The 12,861-nt window shown below is 43.5% G+C and overlaps 1 protein-coding gene across 3 annotated transcripts in view; it reads left to right on the top strand.

The window, feature by feature from the left end:
- The window catches only part of LOC111269861 (inactive tyrosine-protein kinase 7), a 176,083-nt gene that overhangs the window by 38,653 nt on the left and 124,569 nt on the right, over window positions 1–12,861 (top strand). Inside the window, exon 2 of one of the 3 annotated variants that reach the window (XR_015314716.1) lies at window positions 11,046–12,485. The exons of the other annotated variants lie outside the window; for them this stretch is intronic. The gene's annotated coding sequence lies outside the window, so the exon portion shown is untranslated. Of the gene's footprint in view, window positions 1–11,045; window positions 12,486–12,861 lie in introns of those variants that run through there. 3 annotated transcript variants of the gene reach the window in all.

Raw genomic sequence — 12,861 nt, 5'->3', positions numbered from 1 at the left:
CTGCATCACATGGGCCTCATGTCGTAGAACATGTAGCACGAAAACGTCTCGTTTTTTGGTGGAATGCTATGAGGAATTCATAAGGATCGGCTGATAAAAAAAAAACGTGCAATACGCAATCGTCGTTAAAGCGGATCATGGCAGCGGACGTGGCGTAATGTCAAGGAGCAGGATGAACGCTATAGGTAGAGGAATAAATATGGAGGAATATGCATAAAAAACTGTCTCGGACGATATGTATGCGTTCGAACAGTTCACGCGCTGTTGCTTAGCTTCCACGCGTTTGCCACGGACTATGGTTACTCGACACACAATTTGCCTCTATGTAAGACTTAGTCTAGATCGACAGAAAGAATAGTTCCTCATATTGGCATTACTGGATCTTCTTGTGCCAGCGAACTTTGTTATGGCCGCAGTATCAATCTTGGTCCTGTCGCTTGCTGCTGAGGGCAAGTCCGAATTGCTGAGTTCATATGGAATATTATTACTATGCTGGTATTGGCCGACCAGCCGGCCGAACAAAGGAACAAAGTTTCGTAAATATCAACTAGGGGAGCATAACCGAAAGGTCCAAGAAAACACCATGGGCGACGGACTACGCGCCGCCGAGTGCCACAACGGCAGGCGTCCGAACTACGGTATCTGCGCCCAGTCGCAACAATAGTGAGAACATGGAGTTATACATGATTGGCTTAGCAGTGTGAGCTCTCACCCGTCCGGGTAATGCAACGGACTCCTGTTAGCTATGCCCGTAGGAGAACGGAGGCTGCGCGCTATACAAACGAGAGGAAAGTTCCTCCGCCACAACTTCGCCTATAGCACAAAATCAACTCCTGGTGGAAATGGTTGTAACAGCGGAAGTAACCGCAACAGTTGATTAATCATGCGATCGTTCAACTTTATTATATTGTACATTAGGTAAAAGCTGTCAGATAATTTGTGGGTGTGGTTGGTGTTTCATTTCTGGGCAACATGAGCTACAGAAGGTGGACTGCGAGGCATGGTGGCCATTAAAAAGAAATGCAATTAATTTATATAAACTGTATTTGTACGAAAGAAATATAATAGGTAGGGACGGCAGCATTTTGCAATAGGTGTTTCGCATCATACTGAAACAGGTTTCGTATCAAAGCTTTGGCCCACTTCTGATTGTAGATGTTAGACGTCATCTCTGATTGATTTTTAAACTTATCTAAAACATTTAAGCTGTTGTCAGTAAACAAATCGAGCTCACACTTATTTTTACCATATGCTTTTACTACTAGTGGACTTATTCGTATTGCATGACGCATATTGTCGCAGTGAATCTAAATAGTTCTATTTTCATTTAATCTATTCAATGTATATAACTAATAACCATGCTTGAACTCGTCAACTCTGACGAACTCATCGGCTTCAGACTAAAATACGCTTCTTGAAGAAACCGTTCGCTGGGCTGCTGAGCGATTCATCCAGCCACCAACTTACCGTTTCACACCGGCTACTTGACATGCAGTACGCGAAGACAGCATCTGTTTACTTGTGCGTCCATTCCTCATTTCCCGTTGCTGTCGGCACTCGCTCCCACCGTGTACCACCATCATAATGTGCCAGTCACGCTCATTGCGGGGACGTCGTACAACTCAGTATATGGAGCGCAAGCCATTCATCCGAATCCGCTACGCACGTGAGGCTGGGAGCTGGCCCAGGTTTGAGACTGAACCAGGGCTGCGGCTGAACCGGCAGCCGTCCACCGGGTTGCTCTTCAAGAATGACAGAGCGCCAGACGCACGACTGTGTCTAACGGTTCGGTGAACGTTGCCCGACAAAATGCTTCTTACCATTGTCAAAGGAGAAAAAAGCTAGCAGACGAAAAGCGCGCCGGTGGACAAGACGAGAACACCACTAGCTTTCGGGCTACATGTATAGCTGGCTACGAGCTGACCGGGGTTTGTATGAAATAGACAAAGCTAAATCAGTCAAGGAGAGCGCTGAGTGTGGTGAGAGATGGGTTACCTGGTAGCAGTGGCTGCCAATAGAGTGCGTTAGGTTTCGCAGCTCTCAGATGCTGGGAGGATGAAAACAAAAAGGAAAGTGAACTGGCGGAGAGTTGAACAAAAGCTACAAGAATAAGCTAGTGAAGGGATGACTGGAGGTCCGCAGGGGAAGGATCGATCCCGGGGATGCTTAGAGTTGCAGTAAGAACAGTTGTAGTCTTCCGTAGTGAACCAAAAGAAGGGATGGCGGGAAGGGGCAACAAAATTGTGTAGAAGTGTAGGAAGTATACAATGAGTCGAATGGCCGAGAACGAGCGAGTGAAAACGGACGAGCAGCGACGAAGACGAGGAGGGTCTTTTCACTAATTCCAACGAGGCCCCGGGGGACCTTTCTTCTCCCTCTTGAGGGAGCAGACGCAACGGGCGCTGAAAAAACGCCGATGACGAGAATGACCACGGCCTATTTCTAATATACAGCAGCGAAGAACCGTTGGAAATTAAGGGACAGTGAGTTTCAAGCAGTGACGTCCAAGCAGGCATATAAGGCTTGTCTGAAAACAGAAAAAGCACTATTCGAAAGTCAACATTTGCCATCCTATGTATCATACAAATACCAGTTAATAATAAACTCCCTACTGTTAAACTAAACAACTGACGTTACGTACGCCATGCAAGGTCGATCCAACTGAAGTTTCGCAGCGTAGTAGACTTATTTTCATATGAAGCCATTCTAAAACAATGTTTATTTTTTCGTCAGATCAACATTACGTACATAAGATATGGATCACAATTCAAATACGACCTCTATACGAACTAGAAAGATCAAGTTAACAGTATTATTGCCTGATATTCAAAGGTAATGCCTTTGAAACCTTGCGACGTCTTAAATCTAAAAAGGAAGCCCCTATAAACATATCTATTTTATAGCAATGTACTCCTATAGATCCAGGCTATTTGTTTGTTCATACAACTTGAATTATAGTGTCGATTTTATTTAGCAGTAAAGGTATTATAATTATACAAAAATTGAGGCAAGTTACTTATTGTTCTTCTGCGTACGTAAGGAAACGTAAGGAGCTACTGATAAAAATGTATCTCTATCATGCGATTTAGAGGCGCTTACCGCTGTGACAATCATTCGCGGTGATGTTTATTTACTGCTGAACGCGGTGGTTGTCATGACACGCGTAACTTGCTTAGCAGTACAAGGACCTGGCAGCAAGTATCGAAGCAATGGGATACCTTTCCGGAAGAGAACTTCTATATAGAACATCATGTTGACGCTGATTTATGGCCATGCTCGCGTGCTCTTATGCCTTTAGCTGGTCTCTTGACGAATAAGTATCAACGTAGATAGCCATGTAAATGCCTTTTTTATAGCGCGCTAGCACGGGGGTGATTCGCCTTATCAACTGCTGGTTTTACATAGTCAAATTTTATATCGTTAGAATCAATTGGCCTAGAAGGCGCGTCGTGTACGCCAGCATAAGCAGAACCCCATGTGGCGTAAATGTGAGCAGAGGAGTGAATTGTAGATTCTAGCAAATACTAAGTGTCTAGTTCTCATTTCAGTTGTAAACATATTTTTTAGTATGCGATAAAGATTTGGTTGTCAATTTTAGTTAGACCCTTAAACGTGCGTCTACTGATAGTCAAGTATTTGTTAATGTTCCAATACTAAAACCAGTTTCAACGACAAAAAAGAAATAAAGCTCAGAGACCATTAATCGCAGTGTGTTACTCAGCTATTTATACGTATGATGCACTATTTACCTTTACTATCTATTACATAGACGCAGTTACTCTCAGAACTTTATACAGCGCCTAACAGAATGCGTTTTGCTTCAATGTAACCTGTTGTATGGTTCTTTTTAAAGAAATCGTGTTCTACTTTTGAGCAGTTACGACTCTGCTTATGTTAAAAGTGGTGCTATGTCAGTTAAATCAGGCTTTGAGTAGGCCTGCTCTTTGAACTCTAGTTCAAGCAATACACAGAAAGACAGAGGCCGAGCAGGCGATACAAAGAAGAAAATCATGTCACCCGTATTTTGAAATGCTGTTGGGCTTGGCGAGGAAGTGAGGTGACAAAAAGCTCAGCAGTATAGGCCTTATTTTACAGCTGGCAACAGGTGACGCTGGGGCTAAAAGAAGGCAGGTGCGACAGATGCATCGGCGCAGGTGTCAGATGCTGAAAGTTGATAGTCTGAGAACGAGGTATGGTATCATGCATTGGTTGAATTTTGTGGCGAAATTTCGAGGCTAGAAGCTCCTGTGGCAAAGCTTGAATCAGGCTAACAGGTTATTCGTGGCTATAGTGGCACCTGAAAGCCTGCCGATTTTAGAAGATACACGTTAAAAAAGCAGCTGGAAATTTATTGAACTATTGCAATAGTTGAGATTGGCTAGGGCCACGCTTAAGCGTCTAAGAGAGATGGTTGCTTCAAAACTTTACAACAGCTAAAAGCAAAAAAAAACCTTTGGCATAATAGGATTCGATGCTAAAAGGAGAACCAATATACATTGCAGTTCCTTACAATGAACAATATACGGTTCGGTTTTCAGCATATCTTCTTTCATTGATCTAACATTAGTGTATGTTAAGTGAAAGGTATTTCAAGGGAGTAGATGATTAGAACTACAAAAATGTTGCTCAAGCTAAGCAGATCGCACAAGCAATCGAACAATAATACATTAAAACTTGAAGAACTTGTATATTGCACCAATCATATGGACTTGCCGCAAGCTACATAAGTTATTAGAAATACTTTTTTGAATCGAAGAGCTCACAATGGTAGCAGTCTGTGTTTTTGGGACTAAGGGCAACGCGAAGAACGCCTCTTCGACAATAGCTCGTTAGCAGCATACTTCTTGCTTGTTTCGCTCCGTCATCTCTTTCCATTGGGGATTCGTTTAGGTCGCTTGGCCTTACAGCCAAGAGGCGTTCTGGCATACAGTGTGACAGTTCCCTCGATTTCTCATCGTCGCTGGCAGAGTTATTTTCTTAGATGTTCGACGCAGTTTCGATTCTCGAAACGAAAACTGCAAGTAGATTGGGAGGGAAGCCGAAACTAAGATCCGAATAATGGCTCATGGGCAAGCCAAACGTCCCCCTCCTTTTATCTTCTTCCTATCGTCCCGTATCTCAATAGCCGTCTGTACGAAACTTCAACTTAAACGCTTTGCCAAAAGCGAGCTTGCTTCTGGGTGCGTCAAGAACGTCGATTCCAACAGTAGCAGTAACAGCTACAATGACAGCTTGACTCGCTTGACAGTATAGCCTATTTCGTCGTCCTTTTTGTATTACGACACCACCTGCCAAAGCTGTGTCCAAAACGAATAGCAGGACCGTATCTGCAGTATGAAGAGCTGAAGGTAACCAATCATAGCTCTATCTAACTCGTGATATTTGTATATTGCACCTTTTCCCATCTGGACGAACAGAGTATCATAAGCTTTCAACCCTCACGTTTCTGGTCCTACCACTGTAACCGCTCGCAGCCGCTTTTGCTTTCTCAATTCGCTTCATCGACCCAGACGGCGTCTCATCATTGGCCTGACTACGCAGTCATTCAGTTGACAGTGAGTCCTTCGACGGTAGAAAAATGTGTAGCGATCACCGTTGGCAGGCTTTGCATCCGCTGGCGTTGTATAAAGCTTGTTGTTTTTCACTGCGCTATTTGTTGGCGACCCCCTTAAAATTTCCGAATATCCCGACCCATGATTGCGTCTATACTTCACTTTGAACGTGTAACGTTGCAGCCGTTATTCTTGAAGTTCGATGACGACGTTCGCTTGTCTCAGCCCAGTATTTTCCACCGCCCATTCTTTCCTCTATTCTCTCACGCAACTGCACGCTTCGACTGGCCGCGTGCATACTTGGCTATATGGCTGCTGTGTGTAAATCGTTCGTCTGGAAAGTGCACCTTTGTTTTTGGGCGTTTGCCGACGAGCAATGACGCAATGGAAGCGTCGGCGATGCTGGCTTCGGCCACAATCACCGCCTTTTGCCACCACCAAGGTATGGAAAAAAGAGGACACCCTGTCAGTTTCTAAGACCCAGCAGAACATCTGCGCAAAAGCTCGCGCACCAAAGGCAGGTGCCATACGTCGCCATTCTACGACCATGGTTTGAAAACAACGTATTACATCATAGAGTCGCGCAGCGCAGACCATAGGTTCCGCGCCGACGGGTATTGAAAAGCCATTTCAGCTTTTCATGAGGACCGCTGCTGTAGATGGTCGAGCTTCTCAACAGCAGCTCTTTCTTTTACCATCTTTCCGTTAGCGGTTGGTGGCGCTTTAAAGTGCGACGCTAGGACACCACCGAATGGATATACAGGAGGTTGTTCAGGGGCGACAGCGGCGTAGAACAGAAAAGAAAAAACGGTACGCGACCCGCAATATACTTTGGGTAGCCAGCGTTACTGGTAGTAACGCGCTGTTCATGGGCCGCTTGCCCTCCTTCGATGGAGTATAAAGCTCCCCAGGGGCTGCTTAACATATGAGCGAAAGGCAGACGGGTCAAAAGAATACTGGGAGGAAAATACAACGACCGTGAAGGAAGCCACGAAAGGGCGGAAGCCTCAAAAAAGAAGCGAACGCGTGAACAGCACGAGAAAAAAATTCGTCCAAAGTAGCGAAACAAAAAGGGGGGAAACAGCTGCTTTGCTGAAATGATGGACCGCCTCTTGATATGGGTTAGTCGCTGAAAATCTCTCTCGTCATATGAATGCAAGGCGTGTAGCATTGGGTGCAATAGATAAAAATCCTTTAAGAGGTAAATGTCGTCGAACAAATACTGAAGGAGACGATGCGCGGCAGAATGTAATTATGTGTAGAGAGAATGTTATAAACAAAAGCAATAACGATAATAATATAATATAGAATACGTCCACAGAGGTTACGTTAAGCGGAGTGACAAGTATTCAATCAAAAAATTCCGCTAATTCCGCTTAAAATAATCTTCTGTGCTCTGTCTTCTTAGCTTCAATTTTTTACCAATCAAAGGATGAGTCAGCTTTATACGCTACAGTCAATCTCACAAGATATGTAGTCAATTCCAAACAAATACTCACACATTACAACCTTTTTCTGGAATTTATATATAGTATATTTGAAATGGGCATTGTAAAAAATAATACGCAAATCTTTATTTGAAGCACAACCTAAGCAGTACCTATTCTATGCTCGTTCTTTACCCACAAATAGCATTGTTATAACTGTTTCGTTACATTTTAAACCTACGCAGATGGCCTACTTCTTTAGATACGAACAGAATCAAACTTCCTGCGCAACTGACGATTATTTCGTTAACGTTAGGTCGATTTTTTGTGTCTAAAAGGGCTTGCCAACTCTTCAAGCAAGTTCTTTCGAAACCATATCGTTGACCGTATTAACTGTGTGAAGCCATTCTAAGCTGGGGCTGCGTTGCAACGTTGTTTCATATCGGCGTTTAAATTGAGGAGATCTAAGCCCAGATGTTGGTTTGCCATGCCCACGGAGAAGCTGGGTTTGTTCACGGCGTGCTTCGGACATTAGGTGTTAACGCTTTGAGCAGCCAAAGAGAGGAACGCGCGGAAAAATATAGAGAGAGAGAGAGAGAGAGAGAAAGAAAGAAAGCCAACGTAGAGTCAAAGTGGTGATGAGTGGTGGCAGCAGCACTTATAATCAGTAGGCGTCTCCGGAAGAGAACTGGCAACGACAAGGGTATCGTGCACACAGGACTGGTCAGAACAAACGCGGCACACCATTTCTCTACAGGATAGGCTGGCTGGAGAGGGTAATTTATATTTATTGTCGCGACCACCACCAGCCACGCCGTCCGAGCGACCGACCGACCGACCCACCCTCATCCCACTGCTATGCTTCTTGACTGCTTTACCCCCGTCCCATCCCCACAGACTCCATATGCTCTTTACCGCCGACGCCCTTCTGAACCGGCACAGGTCAGCACCGATCCACAACGTCCGCCGCTACTACCCAATGACCCAAGGGCCTGGTTCGGCGCCGTTTCGAAAATGCGTTGCGGACGCAGAAAGGTGGATTGTGTCGTTTTGAGAGGACGTCATTGCTGCAACAGTCGTTGACGTTCTACTGGCGACCAGTCTCCCTTTCAAGTTAAATGTAAAATTGATAAGGTCTACTCGGAGTTGCCCTAGAGGTTGGAACAGCGATTTGCCTGGATGGGGTATCGTGTATTGCACTCATCGTCGTTGTGCGGTCGGATCATGGTAGGCCAACTTTTTCGTTTTATAAAGAAAACTGAAAGTAAGTTTTTCTTGTTTGTTTCTGGCTTGCGTGTTGCTCTCGTAACGACTTGTTTGCCCCTGCGACCTGCCTTTGGCGTTTTAGGATTTCGATTCCTCAAACACCGTCTCCCATTAAATCTGCGCGGACCTCCAATTTTGATCACGCTTTACGGGGCGAAGATTTTGATTTCGAATTGGTTGACTCGCCTCTTTGAGTCAATGTCTTTGATGACAGCGGCCATAGAGCTGGCTCGCCAACATCGGTGGCAGATGCAGTATCGGCCTAGAGGTGATACCCATAACGGACATCAGGCCCTAGAGTCTGATCTCGGCTAATGGTCTAAGGATCCGGATAAGGCCAAGTAGAAGGCGACCGGATTTAGACGAAGTAAAAGCAAAGCTTAGAGACGTCGTTCGCAGCCCAATACGAAGCTAAAGTGGGATTGCGTTAGAGGCGGTGGCTGGCGTCAAAGCAGTAACTAATGGAAGTTTAACGTCGTCCCATAACTCACGAACATTACTTGTAATATTATAGATTTGATATCATTGAAGCGGACACCGTGTCCGTAAACATTTCAAAACAGCTTTGATAAAAAGCCGTATGAGAAGTGGGGGGAGGGGGTAAAGGGACTTGCTTGGAACAACTGCGCAGTATTCAATGACGAGGAGAAATTTTGGTTTCGACTTCAGTGAGATTGAAAAGCGTTCATGCGCCGTACGTTGGACAGTGAACTGTGTTGTAGGAAAGAAAACTTGCACATACCAAGTAATAAATTCAGTGGGGATCAACTTTGTAAACGGATTTGTTAACGGGTCACGCAGTAATGTCGTCGATGAGCTTGATCCTACAAATTGTAGTATGTTCCATTTGTAATTGGATTAACAATTTTTCATCATGCATGTCAGATCGACTTGTTTTATTTATACAAACATGCCTTTCAGAATTAAAACCTGCCTCTAAACCTGTTTCAGATTGTTGCTTCTGTTCACTTGCAGTTGCCTATTTCAGACATCCCATGTCTTAATCGATCAGTTTACTCAAGCAGCTACTTCCTTGTCGTTCAAACCATTTTTGTTCCATCGGAAATCTCCATCAGAAGTTCACATTACCGCAAAAATGTCTGCTTTTTTTTTAAACAACCCACTTTGTCACGGCCGTATGAAATAAACACCATCACAACATAATCGTCAGTCGCCGCGTCGTCCCTCGCTTATCTCTTACCCACATCTGACACTCCCTTTTTTTTCTACACGTATTTTCGAACTTGATTAGCTGACTGGCTTCTTGGTTGTTTCGTCCTTTATCTGTTGCTCTTTCCGGTTTCTCTGCTCTATCTAGTAAAGTAACCCCAGCGCGCTTCGCCTTCTTACTCCAGGACTCCTGCAAACGAACTGACCTAGTGTAGCTTTCTCCCTCTCTCTTTCCTTCTCTGTAGCGGGACGCTCTAGGACCCCCGAGGGCGAGGAGCAGCAAATTGATTAATTAAGTATTCTAACCACGACTAGGCACTGTCTTCTCCTTTCTAACTAGGCGAGCCAGCGGGTGTATCATTCCGCCAATCCTAAGCAGCTACTTTGGATCCCACCATTCAGTCCGTAACTCTTAGCATCTTGTTAAATAGTTGGACTACGATGTAGTCGCTAAGTTTCTCATGCACTACCGCAATTCTTTTATCTCCCATTCTCTACTATCTCTGTCTTTGGCCTCCTTCCCATAGAATAGAGCATTTTTTTTACCGCTATTTATCAGCACGGTGTAATACTAAGCAAGGTATCGAGGCAATTGTTCGGTAGTTTAATCTATCACGATACTGACCTATGTCTAGCAGGCCATGTGTGACCAAGCTGGAGAAATTCTCCAACGAGCGGTCCTTAACAAAAGCTGCAAGAATGGACGCGCGGTAAACCTGATATCTGCGCATTTCACAACCCTGATGTAGACCTCAATTGTTAGCTTCCGAAGGATAAGAAACGCTCCATGGTTTTGTGAAACCACTTTGTGAACCGTAGCAGCAGCTTCAGCTTTATCTGTTATTACTACTTTTGTTCGCGTCGTTAATGTCGTTGTGGGTTGAGTCTGTACGTATATCACTAGTACAGTGGTGAACAGCGGTAGATATGGTGTGCTATATGTTTGCTACGGACGCGTTGTGGCTAGCCGATGGTTGCCCCTTTGATATAACTGCCTTGTTGAGTCCTCTGAAGAGGAAGTAGAAGAAAGGGCAAAGCTGCCGAGTGGCAGGGACAGGGATCGGTCATTTCCTGGCAAAAGTGGCCAAGGAGCTGGTTAGATCCTGCAAAATGGCAAAAGCTGGGAGACTTGATGGTGCCAGTACGAAGTGCACCTCATCAAGGCAGGACGGACCCCGGGGGTATATGCCGAGTTATTGGAGGTGCCGAGAAACTAGCAGCCCTCACGTTTGCACGAGCCTGACCCTTACGGAAGTCAGGCCACAGCCACGCCGGCGCTGCCTCGTCACTTTCACGCCCTTCAGTTCGGGACTCTCTCCAGACGCGAGACCGGATGTGCTGACCACCACCGAAAGGTTTCCCTCGAAGCGTTCCTTCGCTGAAGGGTCCTCTTTTTTGCCGCGTGACTTCCAGTGTTCTTACTGGCTGATAGAGCTCATGAAATAAAAGTGAACTATGAAATATAAGCAAATAAAATGAAAACTACAGTTTTTGGTTTAATTTCTACTATTTGAGCAGATTTAGCTTTCCATTTATGTTTTGCCATAAGATCAAGACAATACGTATATGACCTCTACCAAACATAGCATTTTTATCTTAATAATCTTCTTTCGAAATTTGCTATTTTCAGGTAAGACATGCGCACGAAATGGAACAATTCTTGTGGTCTTAAGCGTAATCGTGGTTTTTCAAATCAACTCTCGCTGGTTATCGTGACGGTTGTATGCGAATCACGTAAGTAGCAACTTTACTATTTGTACGAATGGCAAAACAGGGTAGTTAAAAATGAGGACAGGTTCACTATTGTCAGTCACCATAAAGGATGTTGGCCTACGGTAAGAAAAAGCAATGCATCTATGCCAAAAACCTTTAATACATTAATGTTCAGTTACGAGTAAGCATTGGAGATGTTCACTTAATCTGCGCTAACCTAAACCAGGCTGAACAGGCTGCATCGTAGAACTTGGAAGTGTTTTCTTTGGGAGTTGAAAAGAACACTTTGGATTGAAACGAACTATTATGTGGCCCTATGTAGCAGTGCAATTGTCATAGTAATGTACAGTCATATATAACTATTGTCGAGTTGTTCTCATGCGATAACAAACCTTTACCTATGAGCGTCCGGGCTCACGTACTTATTCGTCCTTTTTTAGAATATGATGGGCCTCACAACACACGTTGCTATTGTTCTACAGTTCTTAGTCCATCCTAAATCGATCCCTCTCTAACATCAATCGAAATTCTGTCGCAATAGAATAACTGCACTGCTCGGTCTATTCTTGTCACTTTTTTTTTGCTAGTCCATTACCGTAGTGTTGTCAAAACGCCGTGTAAAGACTACTTACCTTGCAACGCATCGGTATTTACCTTCGGCAAACCTTCCACCGCCATCTTGAGAATACACGATACTGGACTCAACGGCAAACACAAAAGCATCAAACATTTTCTTTGAAAAAAACCCTTTAAAAAAGACTTATCTTTGTTGAGTAGAGCTGAACGCGCTTTAACCACTGCCGATCGATAAATTGTTAATGTTAATATCTAAGAATGTATATAATTATCTAAAGATTTCTATTCTTCAAGTGTTTAACCTACATTTTACAGGTACTTGCTGTTTTGTTACCGTAGTGTTCTTTCAAGTAACAAATCTATATGTAACAATTCGCTATAGAGGTTGTAACTTATATTTTCGAGAAATAGTTGCAGAGAATAGTCACAGAGTATTCTGGTACCATTTGCTTTAAGATAAAATGATGATAAGTAGTGTAGTATAATCATCTTTAATTAAGATGATTATACATATAAGGCCAAATTCTGTGTATATTGATTTTGCGGACGATTCTATTATAATTAAACCGACCGAATGTGTACATTCTAAGGTGCCCCCAATAAGATGCTAAAAAATCGACAATTTTATATAATATTCAGCGAAAAAAATTAATAGAAAAATCTTTAAGCGTAATTAATAGCCATTCTTAAACGCTTCGCGTCCGATGGTACTAAACTTTAAGTTACACGAATCGTCCATTGCAAATAATTGAGACTAACCTGATAGGAGTGAAAAGAAATAGCCCTGACATAGAAAAAAAAACAAATCTAATAATACGATCGTACTTTTCATTTTTATATATAATTTATAGAGTCATTCTACTACTTATTGCGCTGCTGAAACGTCCCTCCCCGTGGTAAGGAGATTCTAGCTTCCGCTGTGTGAAAACTAATGTGGCTTTTTAAATAGAGAATTTGATTTTTCAACTATTTAAATTAAGAAATGCATAAATAATAGGGACTAGTGTGAAAACTACAAAGCCTGTGGGCTATCATATCGCACGCTGAAGTGGTTAAAAACAAACTGAGACTGAATGCAAAACGATAAACGAACTAAGTTCTATGTTGTGTACAAAAAATTAAAAATGGCTGAAGAAAATATAAAGGGTTGGGTACAA

This window comes from Varroa jacobsoni, unplaced genomic scaffold, assembly GCF_002532875.2.
Source record: "Varroa jacobsoni isolate VJ856 unplaced genomic scaffold, vjacob_1.0 scaffold_1421, whole genome shotgun sequence".
In the NCBI taxonomy this organism is placed as follows: Eukaryota; Metazoa; Arthropoda; class Arachnida; order Mesostigmata; family Varroidae; genus Varroa; species Varroa jacobsoni.
The sequence above is the reverse complement of the archived record's forward strand: the minus strand, read 5'-3'. Positions and strand labels throughout refer to the sequence as shown.